This window comes from Chenopodium album, chromosome 15, assembly GCF_948465745.1.
Source record: "Chenopodium album chromosome 15, dcCheAlbu1.1, whole genome shotgun sequence".
NCBI classification, from domain to species: domain Eukaryota; kingdom Viridiplantae; phylum Streptophyta; class Magnoliopsida; order Caryophyllales; family Amaranthaceae; genus Chenopodium; species Chenopodium album.
Window position 1 is genome coordinate 15,902,515 of NC_137848.1, and position 15,598 is coordinate 15,918,112.

Consider the following 15,598-nt stretch of genomic DNA (forward strand, 5'->3'; position numbering starts at 1 on the left):
AAATTAGATTAATGTATTTGAGTGATAATCTACCTTTAATATACAATTAACTAGATGAAGCCCGTGCGATGCACGGTTTGTTTGATTTTTTTAAAATAATTTTTTTTTGTATTAATATGCTAAAATTTGTAATATATTTAGATAAAATTTCTAATATTAAAAGATGATATATAATATTTAATTAATTTAAACTTAAAAATTTCATTTGCCAATTTTGCCTACGTGGCATTTGAATTATTTAATTCTAAAAGAAATTAATAATCTCTTATTTAATTGGCTACAACAAAATTTTATAATATACATAGCGCGCTAAGAAAATTAAATCCTACGCGGCTCTTCAAAAACTCGGGAAAAAACTCCCCTATATATATATATATATATATATATATATATATATATATATATATATATATATTAGATTATATTTTTACTAAACTATAATATAATCTTAACTAAAATATTCAATATTCATGTGTACAAGATATATCAGATTTTATAGATTATGAATATTGTTTTTATAATATGCAATCAATAGAATCTTTGACAATTACATAGATTCTAACAATAGACAACTCAAAAAAAAAAAAAAAAAAAAAAAAAAAAAAAAAAACAGGGACACGTGTTAGCATTGGAGCTAGTGTACCCTGTTTTAGTATAGTATATAGATAGATCGCAAGCTTGGGTGGGAAACAAGCCGAGTTTAAACTTCAATTTTTATCGAACAAGCTTGATGTAGCAAAACCAAACTTTTTTATATGCAAGCTTAATTGGCAATTTGTCCATACATGCCCTATTACATACAATGGGTCGAGCATACCAGTAGGCTAACGGGCTTAAAATTTTTATTTTATTTTACTAACACTTTAATTCATCTTTTAATCTTTTATAAAAGTAAAATAATTGATAATTTGCCTTAAAAACTTCTCGATCACAAACGATAATAGAAATTAAAAAGTTGAAATTGTGACATATGTTGGTGAAAAAAATATGAAAGAAATTATTTAACAAGTCTTCATTGGTAAAATATGAAATGAAAATAAATAGTTGTAACCAGATTATTGGAGTCCAATATATTCTCTTTGTATTTATTTTTTAAGATATAATTGCAAAATTAGCTAATTAACTAAATATAATTATATATTAAAAAGTTAATTTTTTTAATAAACAGGTCGAGCGGGCTAGCTAGCAGTAAATATTGTCTTATCTATTTCCGTCATTTATATTATTGGACTAGGCTTTGCCCAACCAATTATTTTGTCTATTTTTTTTTATTTTTTTTTTAAATGTGGTCTTAGCTTGCCTGTTGTTTTGCGAGTCGGATTGGACAAGCTAGTCGTTCTATCCACGAACAACTCTAATTTGTGTGACAAAGCATATGTGTGGATGAGCGGGGATAGCTAACCACAATCATGCTAATCACAAAAATGCCTCCTAATTGCACTTAAGGAGTGCCAAAAGTCTTTCGAATCTCATTAGTGTTACGGCTGTTTCCTCTTTTCATCCCTACTTAAACAAATTAAAGACTAAGAAATACAACAAACATAGCAAAAACATGATAAAAATCATAAGCTAAGTATATATATTAAAAGACCGGAATGGATCGGAAAAATTGGTGAAGTCATTGGAGTAGGACTTTAAAAACCCAAATGATCAAAAACCCAAAAAAAAAAAAAAAAAAAAAAAAAAAGAAGGTTAAAGGGATGGGGCTTTAAAATGTGAATTTGAATGGGACATTTTGTGTTATATCTGCCTATTGGTAGTATTGGTGAGTTGATTACCTCAAATGCAATATAATTTAAATAGGTAAATCTTGTGAAGAAATGAGTCGGGTTTGACAGTTTGATACAAACAAACTTCAAGCTGTTTATATTCCAACAAAATTGAGTTTTAGAGTCACTAACATTTATTTGAATATACCATTTTGGTGCAATTATAAGTCAATTTTTACACGCTTCTAACCCTTATTTACCAAATAAATACAGCTAATGACTAGTTTTCACCATCTCTAGTACTTGTATTTTTCGCCTTTTCCGAAAATTAAAAATATCCGGCCGGTGAAATCATGATTTAAATGTAAAGCCTACTAGAAAGGCAATTTTAAATATGGTGTTAGTGAACTTTATGCACTAAAACAAGAGTAACAAGCTACATACTAGTAAAAGAAAAGGCTAGAAACGTGAGAAATTAAGGAAATGAAGACAAAAAGGAGCAAAGAGGAGGCCGATTTCAAGTAAGATGCTTTCCAAAGTAGCTAAAACATCAACACCTTTTGCCCTTTTTTTATACCTTTCCTTTAACTCACACTAAAGTACTAAACCTCAATTGCTAGAATAAGGACTGCAAATACCATGTGGTATTGTATTTGTTAGAAAGCAATTCCATGAAATTAAATGCATAATTATTTAGGTAATTAGATGATGCATGCATTTGATGATACATAACTTCTCCTTCCTACCTTCCTCTTATGTTCCTCTCATTTTCAGTCATTTTCCATGCACCATGTGGATTTTCATGTGATGCTTATGCATTTATAATTTTATATGACATTTTTTTACATTTTCTTGTAAGTATAAGGAAGTTGCATGATGTTATTATGTATGGTTGCATTAGATGGATAAAACGTGTTAACTCGATACTTATCCCTTTACCTAATAGAAATTTTGGGTTTATGTAGATGTTTGTTAGTTTAATTACTTGGCAAGATTCCAAAAAATGTACAATAATTATGTAAGTGAAATTTGTTTATATCATTTTTCTCTGTGTTCTCTATGTACAAATATAAAAAGTGAGAAGAAAACGAAAATAAAAAAAGGAAGTTGCATTTAGGAATGAAATGCATAACATGCATATTGAGATATTTCATTATCATGTTTGTTTGTGTAATATGTAACATAAAAACAACACAAAGAATTTGTAATACATAGTCATAGTTGCTTAAAACAATGAGTACCGTGATTATTTGTAAATAGTATATCATATATTTTTCAAACTTTATCATTGATTCTAGGATCAAGAAAATCTTGTTTCGTTTTAATTTTTTCTCTCTAGACAAGGTTCATGGGAAACTAAACTGCTTCATAGTTCATATACAATTTCACACTAGTGCACATTTTCTTTTATATAATTTGGGGTATGTCTAGACGTCTAGTTCATTTTTGTTTTGTTTTTTTTTTTTTTTTAATTATTTTGATAGTACAGGTTAGTTCAATTTACTAAAGCAATAATTTGTTTATTTCAAATTAAATCATGTCATGTATATTTTTTTATTTGTGTTTCATATTGTAAAATATCTAATACATACATATATATTTATATAAAGGAGAGTTTTTTCCCGATATTTCAGAGCGCCATGTAGGATTATATTTTTTCAAGAGATTTTAGATCAGAGCTCACGTAAGATTATAATTAGATTTTAAAGCTTCATGTAAGATAGAAATTTTAAAGCGCTACATGGAATTATAATTAAATTTATTATATAATAAAAATTCAATATAATCATAAACTTTATAATATAAATACATAAAACTTTGATTGATTTTTAAAAAATATGAGCAAATCGTGTAACGCACAAGTTTAAATCCTGTATCTTTAAACACAAACTTTCATAGGTGTGGCCAGCCACATATTTATTTATTTATTTTTTAAATAATGGTCAGTGGTTACTCACTTGGTCAAGGGTTACTCGGTTAGTCAGGGGTTACTTGGTCACAGGTTACTCGGTTGGTTAGGGGTAACTCGGTTGGTCAAGGGTTACTCCGTCAGTCAAGGATTACTCGTACGTTTGTGCCACACGGTGTGGCCAACCACACACAAAAGTTGTTGATCTTTAAATTAGAAAAATTAGAAATAATAATCATAACTTTCATCAATTTTGCTGCAATAATCCCAACTTTGGATTATTCTGAAATAATCCGAACTTTGGAGGATCTTTATTTTCTTCAATCCCAAATCGGTCAACATAAGTCAATGACCTATTATATCAGGTCACTTGACACGTGTCAAGCCCTTATTGGTCCAAAATTTTTAAAAAGTTTAAAAAAAAATAACCAAAAATCAGCTGAAAGATTTGTGTTTTCGTCAAGTGCAATTACTAGATATATAATGGATCAAATTATGGAGATAATTAAGTTCGTTCTTTTGGGTCGTCATTATTTGTTGCTAGACGTGATCAATTATCTTTGGGCTAGTCAAATAGTCCAAAACCCGATAGAATGGATCCTATAAGGTCACACAAATGGGTGTTGGATTGAACAAAAGAAAGAAGCCCATTATTGGGCCTCATGGACTGGCCAACCATATGGGATTGAAGAGGGAATATTGTGGGCTTGGTTTGGGCTCTAATTATACATATGATGTATAAATAGAGACCTTGCCTAGGGTTTGATACAACACAATTAGCAGTCAATTGTGAATTGACAAACTAGCAACCAAACCCTAACGCTTCACGCAATCTCTCTCTTACTGCCTTCCTCACGTCCGTACAGCTGTACAGCCTCCCGGTGCAAGGTGGTGCACGGTGATGGTGGTGTGGTGGTGTTCGTGGTCGGTTTCTCCTCCCCTCTCCGTAGAAGGTGGTTCGAAGTGTTCGTGCCCAACTACCTAGCAGTAGTGGAGGTTCAATCCTATCCCGTAGACTAAGTAGAGGAGCAACGCTTAGGGCTCTACTATCTCCCTGATTGTCAGTCAATTGCTTGTGGAAATCACGCGTCAAAGGTATGTATTATGTGATTTTTTATGTGTTATGCTTGTAGATCCTATTTAAGTGCAAACGAATATGATTCGTGAAATTCTACATTAAAGTACCTAAAACCCTACATCACCAACCACCAATAAGCCTCCCCTTCCCCCACCGGCCCACCCTAACCACCACCTCACTGCCCAGCCTGCCACCGCTTTGTCGCCGGCCAGCCGCGTGAAGTAACCTCCACCGCGTCGCCGTCTTCCTTTCTCCCTGAAATACCTCACATTCCCCACGAAACCACCACACCGAAAATTCGAATCACCACCTCAAAACCCCAAATCCACCAACGACACCCCTCCCCACTGCCAAAAACTCCATATCGATCCTCCCACCACTCCGAAGCCCTAAGCGGCTAGGGTTTTCGACGGTGGGAGAGGTGGTTTTAAGCGGAGAGTAGGAGTAGGAGAGGTGTTTTTTGGGGGGTTTTCGGGAGTGGGAGAGGTGGTTTTAAGCGACGATTTCTGAGAGCGGGGAGTGGGAAACCGGCACAGGGGGAGGGGGAATGGGAAACCGGCGCATGGGGAGGGGAACTAGCGCCGTCGTTTAGGGCTGGTGGTTGTTAATGTTGGCTGGTGGTTGTTGGGGTTGGCTGGTGATTGGAATTTTGGGGTTTGGTTGGTTTTTTATTTTATTTTATTTTATTTTTTTATAAATTATTTTAGCCAATTCAGATGTGACACGTGTCACTTTAAAAAAATTAACCCATTCAACCGGTCGCCGATTTTTAGGATTGAAGAAAAAGAGGAACCCCTAAAGTTCGGATTATTCCAGAATAATCCAAAATTGGGATTATTCTAGCAAAATCGATGAAAGTTGGGATTATCATTTCTAATTTTTCCCTTTAAATTAGTCATAAACAAATTATTAAATTTTCATATCTGAAAAGTAACGTCAAATAATTTGATACTTTTTCTCAAGGATCAATGTAGAAATATACTCAAATGTATTTATAGTCATATAAGGAAATCAAAAAACGTAGTAAACAAAATTATAATTTTTTTTTTATAGTAAACAAAATTAGATTAGATAAGATTAGAATATTCATATCAAATGAGCTGAGATGGAAGGAACTTAACCCTGAAAATTACAATCACTACCTGAATTGAAAAAAATGAAACCAAATTTTTTTTTTTTTTTTTTTCCAATAAATGAACAAAATGATACATAGATTCACCACAATCTTGAAAATTAGTACGTAAATCTAATATCACATTTTCACATATCCTCATGGCTCAACTTAAAGGCGGAATGATGGAAAGAATAGTGAAGATGACAAAACAGTTAACAAAAATATAAGTACATTTTACAATTTTAAGTACTCCTTTAATTCTTACAATTGTCGATTTAAATTTGATCATGAATAAGAGTAGATAGATGATAGAGTAGTGTAAATAATTGTTGATAAATAGTAAGAAGATAGAAATAAAAAGTTGATGGAGAAAGAGTGATAATTGGATGGCCCTTTTATGGCCCTTTTATCACATAAGAGAAGAACGGAAAAAAATTGAGTGAACTAGTCAGTGATGGTGACCACAATATATATAGGATGAATGGATTGGAAAATGTGAATTTTTTTGTTTATAATGATGGTACAATAATTTGAGGATTAGCTAAAATAACATATATGGATGTTTGGACGGCAAAAGTAGTAGTTTTGCTTGAAACGTTTAATAATTAATTATCGGAAAAATATGATGAGAAAAACAAATCAAATATTGGAATCTAGGCGTGGATAAATAACACTTTTCTAAAAATGTTATTTGTCACTCGGTGCTACCAAGGCTTTAATTAATACGAAGTACATTTTTCAGATTCAAAGAATCCTACATTCTAGAGCGTTTAGCACTCGTGATCAGGAGTCAATAAATTAAATCTTACGGAGATATGAAGAAAAAAAATGAAAAAGAGGGAGAAGAATTGAATAACGTTCGATCCATAATTTTTATCTTAAATAGAACAAAAACTATGTGAATAAATAAGAAGGAACAATTTTTTTTTTTTTTTTTTTTTTTCTTTTAGGATACAGAAACAATTAACTTTTGATAATTGATTAATAATATGCAATTAGTTATTAAATAATAACTAATTAAGTAAACGAAATCATTATAAAATGACAAAGATAAATTATCGTATTACACTTAATATACGATAATTTATCGTGCATATATATGTAAATACGCATCACTTAGGCCCTGTTCTTTTGAGCTTCTAGGCAGAGCAGGACAGAGTAGAGTAGAGCAGATTTTAGCATAGTAGAGCAGATTTCAACAGAATCAGTATTATTATTACTATTACTATTACTACTATTATTATTATTATTATTATTATTATTATTATTATTATTATCATCATCATCATCATCAAAAACCAACAATGTCAATCAATTTACAAGAAATTGGTGGGGAGCCGAGATACGATCTGGGCCCCACCCCTCTAGCTGTAGCGAACCCGATCCTATTAAAGATGTGAGTAGCTGGACGAGCACCAATATCCTGAGTCTTAACGAACGCCTGAACCCGCTTCAGCAACGCAATAGTAGCATCCTTCTCTAATTCCCCCAACGAAGAAAAGGGAAAAGGAAGAAAACCATAGCCAATAGCCCTACAACGCGCCCCATACTTGTCCCACTTCTGCTGAGCCGCCGCCGACACAGCACGGCCAGGAACGAAGTCAAACAACCCCGATTGTGTCAAAGGTGAAGACCTCGTCAAGTCAACACATACATCAAGGCCTCTATCCAAGGAATAAAGCAACACATCTGTTGGTCGAAGAGCCCTGTCGTTCCCTCCATTCAACCCAACGTTAACCTCCTTTCTTGCAGAAATCCCAGACCGAAAACAAATATCAACAAGGGTGTCACGAACAACGTTGTGTCGATGTTTAATACCCACCATCCCATTACAAGACACTGCATGATCCTCATAAATATCCCCATCAAAAACCCTTGAGCAAGCAGAACACGGTGTTGAAACGGAGAACAAAGGAACACCCAATCGATAGCAAAGAACACAACGGTAAGTCTTACCATTCATAGTCTGACCCACACCTGATATCGGGACCGTTCGCAACCAGGCCGAAGCGTGATCCCCCTGTTGGGACTTCCATAAGGCAACCTGACGCAGAGATAAGGAGAAAGTGGAATCCGCAGATTCAGTAACCTTCGTGAAATATATATGTGCCAGTTTTTAGAAAACCAAATTTGCTTTCATTGAGAGTCGAACTCAAGACCTCCCGCTTACTAAATGGTTGCTCAAGACCGCTTATTATTATTATTATTATTATTATTATTTTATAATTATAATTACTATTATTATTATTATTATTATTATTATTATTATTATTATTACTATTATTACTACTTTAATTTTTATTATTATTATTATTATTATTATTGTTATTATTATTATTATTATTATTATTATTACTACTACTACTACTACTATTAGTTTTAATATATTATTACTATTATCGCATTATTATCATTAAATATTTATTATTATTATTATTGTTGTTGTTGTTGTTGTTTTAATTATTATTATCATTATTATTATTATTATCTCATTATTATTATTATTATTGGTGTTGTTGTTGTTGTTGTTGTTGTTGTTGTTGTTGTTATTATTATTATTATTAATTGATTTTTTTTACTCTTTTTAAAACATTAGAAAATGTGTTAAACAATAAAATATTAATTACTATCATTAAATATTATTTATTATTATCAATTAATATTATATATTAATTATTAATATAAAATTTTAATTATTATTATTATAAAATAATTATTATTAATTTGATAAAATATTAATTATTATTTTATAAAATATTAATTATTATTATCTATAAATATTAGTTACTATTAATAAATACTAATAATTATTATTTTAATTTTTTTTGAAATATTTATTATTATTATTATTATTATTATTATTATTATGAATTATTATTTTTAAGCATAGCAGACTATGACAGAGTAGAGCAGCTCAAAAAAACAGGGCCTTAGCCTAATTGCACTAAAACACATTTAGCCCTAATTTATATGAAGTAACTCATACTCAAAAGTATACAATATTTTTATTTTATTTTTTTTAACAAAACAAATCAATTCATTAATAAAAAAACAATCCAGCATATACAAATGAAATATAAATTAACAAATACATAAAATAGAATCTAATAAAGATTTCCTTTACGATCGTTGAGAAAATCTTACACTGTTCTCGTACACATCGCTGAAATATGCAGCCTTTTCAAATAGACGGTCTAACGATTTGTTGTAGCCGTAAGGATTATTATATCATTCGCTTGAACATTATTGAGTCGTCAACCGTTGTGATCCCGAACAAAGTTTTACTAACAAACTAATAATAGGGAAAAAGATAATTACACTTTTTATAAGCACCAACGACACACATTTAAACCCTAACGAAAAACAAACAACTAAACTAACAAAAACACAAGACTCGCTCACAGGGTGACACTCTACCAAAGGGAGATAGGGGGAATATCTACACTACTTGTATAGATTTATTGAAAACTAAAATGCAACGCCATAGAAAAACAAGAAGAAAAAAAGTCCGAATATAGTCTAATTTATGTAAAATTAATTTATTTTCAGCCTAAATGGCCAAAATATTATAAACCCTAAAAGATGGGACAACATAATATAAACAACTCACATCCGACCTCCTTATTGTATCCATGTGGGATAAAGATAAACCACTTTTTTTTTTTTTTTTTTTTTTTTTTGAAGTTGGATAAACTACATACATAGCATTGCATTAAATATTGCAATTTTGTTTATTCAAGAAAACTTAAATTAATATTGCAATTTTATAAGCATTCACAATTTAAAGGACTTTTTCTAAATTATATCAATGTAGAAGAAAAAACAGACTTATTGATTCTTTTATTTATTCATCTTAATATACATTTATAATATTAAAATTTTACTATAATTTTTACTTTTATGCAATAAAATATTGGAAAGCTAAAAAATGTACATTGACAAATGTATATCAAATAGGAACATAAAAATAAAAATATAGGGAATACTATCTATTATTCTATTAAAAGAGTTGTTTTGCGTCCCTTCCTCGAATAAGGGAAATTGTTTCCACACATTTTACCAAACAAAAGTACTTTATCATTTCGTCTTAAAAAAATTATTGTCTCCTCCATTTGTAAGTCAAAATACATAAAGATATAGAAGTAATAGAATTTGTGAAGTAAATATTCTCTATAACCAAACCCAATCATTACTACTATACATTCTTGTAGGGGTTCAATGTCAAAGTAAGGGCTTGTTTACTTCACCTTAATTTTAGTTCAGTTCAGTTTCAATTATTTTAGTTCAATTCAGATTCTAATTTCCTTCTCTCATAAAATATTCGTTTCAGTTCTAATCAGCTCAGCTCAGTTCAGTTCAGCTCCAATCAATTCAACTCCAATCATTTCACTTTATCTCAGTTCAATAACAAGCCCTGAGTCACATGATCAAATATTGTGCTTATATGTACGCGTCCTAAAACAGGATTCCAACAAACAAAACCTACACATGAAGAACAAAAAATAAACTCTAATTCGCTAGCATGACTTATATTTTCAACATTTACAATTATCTTTGTTGTTTATTAAAATTTGCTAGCGTGACGACCAAAATAACGAAAAGGGTAAAGTTAAAATTCTTAGAATTTGCAATTCCCACAAATTTTGGAAAATAATTTACCTAATTCTCCTTGGTTAGTTAAAATTCCTATGCTAATTTCTTTTTTTTTTTCTTTTTTTTTTTTTTGACGAGAAGAAAAACGATTTCATTAATGAAATATAGTCAAACGACACTTACAAACAATTCCTTGGAAATCTAAAATTCCAACACAAGTACAAATCACCTTAATACTAATTACATCGCAAGTTCGATCAACGATCGCCTTAATAAAAAATAAAAATAAAAAACTTCATCCGAAACAATACAATATGTGAGTTAGCACTAATTCGGCTTGAGATCCACGGATGAGTAGTTGTTTGGGTGAAAAAAATCATATGGCCTTCTAGATACTTTTAGAGACGATGAAACTCTAAATCTTCAATTTTTAGCACGCGAACAAACAAAAAAAATAAGCCTAATTAATTAAAAAGTTTTTTGGGGCTTACCACTAGTAAAAACAACGACGGAAGTCCCTACAAAAATTTACAATTGAGATCAAAAGAAAATAGATGAAAGAGAAAGAGAAAAAAGGAGAAAAGTGAAGGAAAAACTTTTAAAAAGCAGAAAAAATCTAGCAATGGAGGCTAGAAAAACCCTCCAAAAAAGAAACCCTAGAGGGAACTCCTATGCTAATTTTATGTCAACCAAACTTAATTTGCATATTTATGATAAAAGTGAAATTAATTTCCTTTATATAGGACGTGTTTGGCAAAATATAGTTGTAAAGGTAGATCATGTTAACTGTGATAGTAGTTGTTAGCTGTACAAGTAACTTTTAGCTATAAATAAATTGTTAGCTATGAAGATATATAATTAGAGTATAAGTGTTTGGTAAAGTAGTGGTTGACTAGCTATTTAAAACTTTAGATTCAATTTTCAACAATTACCTCTAATTTTCAAAAGTTAAATCTCTACCACAAACATTAATCGTACCACTACATTGCCAAACACTCATATACTTTTATTAAGTAAAGTTACCTAAAAACTACTGCTGAACATGCCCATAAAATTCCCATGAAAATCACATTATTACATGAACCAAACAAGTACTCAATGAACTACATCATTTACTTGTATCATTACTTCATTAGAAGCATATTGATGGTACTATTTATATAGTGGTGTAGGCATCGTTTGAAGTGCGCCTACGTTAAGCATTTGTGAATATGCTTGGCACTCTTAGGAAGTGGGAATTAACATATACAATTAGGGACAAGTAAAATAGGGAGCCGCCAACAAGTTTATAAGGAACTTGTAAACCGTTCACGGATCATAAAAAGCAACCACGAATAAAGGGACAACGATAGGAAACAACGATTGACCCATGAAGGTTACACCCCATTCATAATCCATGAGATTACTAACTCCATACGGTTCGGAATAATGAAAAGAAGGATCGGGGATGATGGTACGAAGTGAGTCATGGAGTCACATTCGCCCGTATTGGCCTCTACTCGATTCTTATAGTGAAAAGTGATTCCTGCAATCTCAAAGGCATACAAACAAATATTCAATTTGCTCCAAACTATAATTATGGTAAATTGGTTGAATATTAATGCACACACATAATTCTAAAATATTTGTGATCACTTAATTTTATAACAAGATTAAAAAGGATCCTAAACCGGTTGTCCAAATTATCTTATTAGGCGTGATTTTCAATTACATATTCCCTTTAAACATGCAATATGGTGATCATAAAAAATATAATAGAATCAACATTAATATTGGAAGCAATTCAACAATAAATTCGTTAGTCAATCAAATAATTATAAACCTAATCATGATACTAGCAACAAAAATAAAAATAAGAGTAATTAAGTGATTAATTACTCACTTTCCGCGTTTCCTTGAATTGCTACATCATGAATAAACTGCTAGTAACTTCAATAAATATATAAATCAAATTGAAATTAAATTAAATAAATGTAGAGTTGATTTTGGTCCAAACCCTCAGTTATTTGTATCTTTCACGCCTTGGTTTAAGGACGGAACCTCGGGTCAAGTATGGACTCCTTGTAGTACTTAAGGGATGTATTATGGAAGAATAAGGAGGCTAGTGTTTAGGCTAAAGAAGGAGAAGATAATGATTTTTGGTGTAGAGAGAGAGAGAATAGTTTTTGGTGCCCCAAACTGCAAAATGGAGGGGGGTATTTATAGTGGAAATGAGTAGGGGATCACACGGAACCCTAAAAAAGATAAAAACCCTAATTTGGGGCGCTATGACACGGTCAATGTCTGCCGTGACACGGTCAGAGGGTGTCGTACCGTGTCGCAGTGCACAGTTTCGCCCTAAACTGATAAAACACGTGAAAATTGTACGCGGAGAGTACGCATAAAAATCCCGTGCCGTGACACGGCAAAGGACACCGCAACGCACGCGGCACAGTCCACTTGGCGCGGCACGTGGCACCGTGTCACAGTGTACAACCTACCCAAAATTCTGTCCAGATTCATAAACGCGTGAGAAAACACGGAAAATACACGAAAGAACATCATGACACGGTGTAGAGTACCGTGTCACGGCAATATGCACCGTGCTACGTCAGCTTTTGTCGCGACGCGACATTTTAGCTGTTGCGCGGTAATTTCAGTTTTTTACGCGTTTTTAAAACTGTGATACCTTTTGATCCGTAACTCGAAATAAGGCATATAATATATCGTTGGAAATCTTATCAAGTATACTTTCCAACCCTATTAGAATCAGGTCAAAATCATTTGTAGTTTTTAAGATATGACCGTTTTAGTGAAAGGGTGTCGGTTTTGGGCCGAGTTTAGTATTTTGCTCATATCTTTTTCGTTTTAAATCAGAATTGGGCTTATGATATATCGTTGGAAAGCTCATTGAAAGGCCTATCCAACCAAATTACATTTGGATCAAAATTATAGGGCCACAAAATCAGTTTCTCTCGGTCTTGTGATGTGGACACGAAAAGAGGAAAATATGTTATGGTTTGGGGAAATGGGTTTAAATAGAGTTGGTTTATGAAATGTATTGAATGGAAATATGGATTAAGCACTCCAAAGATTAGACACTCAACCCGACTAATAATGGCGGTGAAAGATTGTTCATCATCGGGTTTGGTTTTGGGGGGACATTTTTAGGTGTCTACAAGTGGTATCTTATACATTTATACTCATGTCAAATTTTAAAATTTTGTCATCCTCCTATTTGTTGCAATTTACTTGTATATAAGACCTATGATGTAATACTCCGTATTTTTATAAATTCTTATATATATAAATTATTTATTTGATTTATTTTATAAATTAAAATGATTCATTTTATTTTAAAAAGGAATTAATTATTTAAATATTATGTAAGTGTGTATAAAATAATATGAGTCATTAATTGAGGCAATAAAAGTATTTTGAATTGAGTCATCTTTACTTAAATGGTTGGATCAACTTGTTGGGAAATTAAGGATATTTAAGAGCCCAACAAGTTGGCCCCAAAGAAAGAAGTTAAGGGGAAGTAAGATTTAATAATGACACTTTTGTAATTATGAGTTTTTGTTTATTCACCATATACTTCTGAGTTTTTTGTAAGAACTCAAGGGTATATGGTGAATTTTTGTAACAACTCAGGTGGATATGGTGAATTTGAAAATTTTTATGGGTATGTGGTGAATAAACAAAAAACTTAGGGGTATATGGTTAAAAAAAAAAAAACAAACAAACAACTTTAAAACCTCAAGATTTTTCACTCAAAAATCATTATTGTCAAATTTCACAAAAACCCCAAATATCTTTTCTTTATTTTTCCTCTCTTTTTCTCTCTCTTTCCCACACCTCTCTCTCTCTCTGTAATACCCCATATTTTTGAAACGTATTTCTAATTAATTAATTAATTAGTATTCTCTTAAAAAGGGTATTTTAGCAATTTATTTTATTATTTGAATTTTGAAGCCAAAATGATATTTGAATTTTGGTGCCAAAAGTATTTTAAAAACTCAATTATTATTTTTGGATTTTGGATAAGATTTATTACCCATTTATTTTATTTTAAAAACCGGATTATTTATATATATTTTGGATATTTTAACTAATCAAAAATTATATTTTAATTATTTAATTAGGAGGTCCAAATTTCCTAAATAATAAGCTATGCTTTTCGGATTTTCTAAGTGTAGATAATCTGATTTTCTTAGCGAATTTATTTAGTGAATAATTGGTATTTTCTTAATTAATTATTTTATACAATATATTTTATTTACACAATTATTTTTAATTCCTTAAAACTAGCAAATTATTTCCCTAAATATCTAAAGGGATGTCCGAAAATATGTGTAATCCCCCACATTTTAATTTAATTATAATTTAATTATATATTATTCTTGTAATTATATTTATGGTAATTTCATTAATTAAATTATTTTTATGGAAGGATTTAAATAAACTAGTGTATTTTTATTAATTTACTAGTAATTCTAACATAACCCAAAACCCAAATACTACTCCTAATCTAATTAGGAAACTAAAGCCCAAATAAAAACCCTTATACTCCTTCTCCTCCCTCAATTCTCACGTAAAAAAAAAAAGAGAAAAGCCCTCCTCTCCTCCTACTGCTTTCACGAAGAAGAAACAAAAAAAAAAAAAAAAACATACCTGAAACTGCTGCTGCCGCCAGCAACCTTCCCTGCCGCCGGACAACCACCGCCCTGTCGCCAGCAGCCACCATGCGCCGCCAGCAGCCCAGCCCAGCAGTTTGCCTCTTCCTCCTTTCTCCTTCCCCTTATTTCTCCTTCTCTTATTCTTGTTATTTTTAATTAAAGTTTTAATCTTTATTGAAATTTTGTTCATGAATTATTATTATTATGGTTTGATATTATACTTGGGTTATAAAAAATTATAAATTTATGAGTTTTATCATGTTTAATTTATTGAATAAAATTTCAGATTTGGTTTAATTAAAAATTAAGGGTTTAAATGTTGATTTTTCATGGTTTTAGGGTTTAAAATGTGCTAATTAAGTTATCTAATTATATTATGTGTAAATTATGTTTAAGTTCAATTATTTTGATTATTAATAAATTTTCAGATTTTGTATCTTCTATTTTGAAGCCTCTAATTGCATTGAATTGATGTATTTTTGGGTTTTTAACACTCTAAATTGCTATATAATGACTATTTCAAATAATTATGCTTAT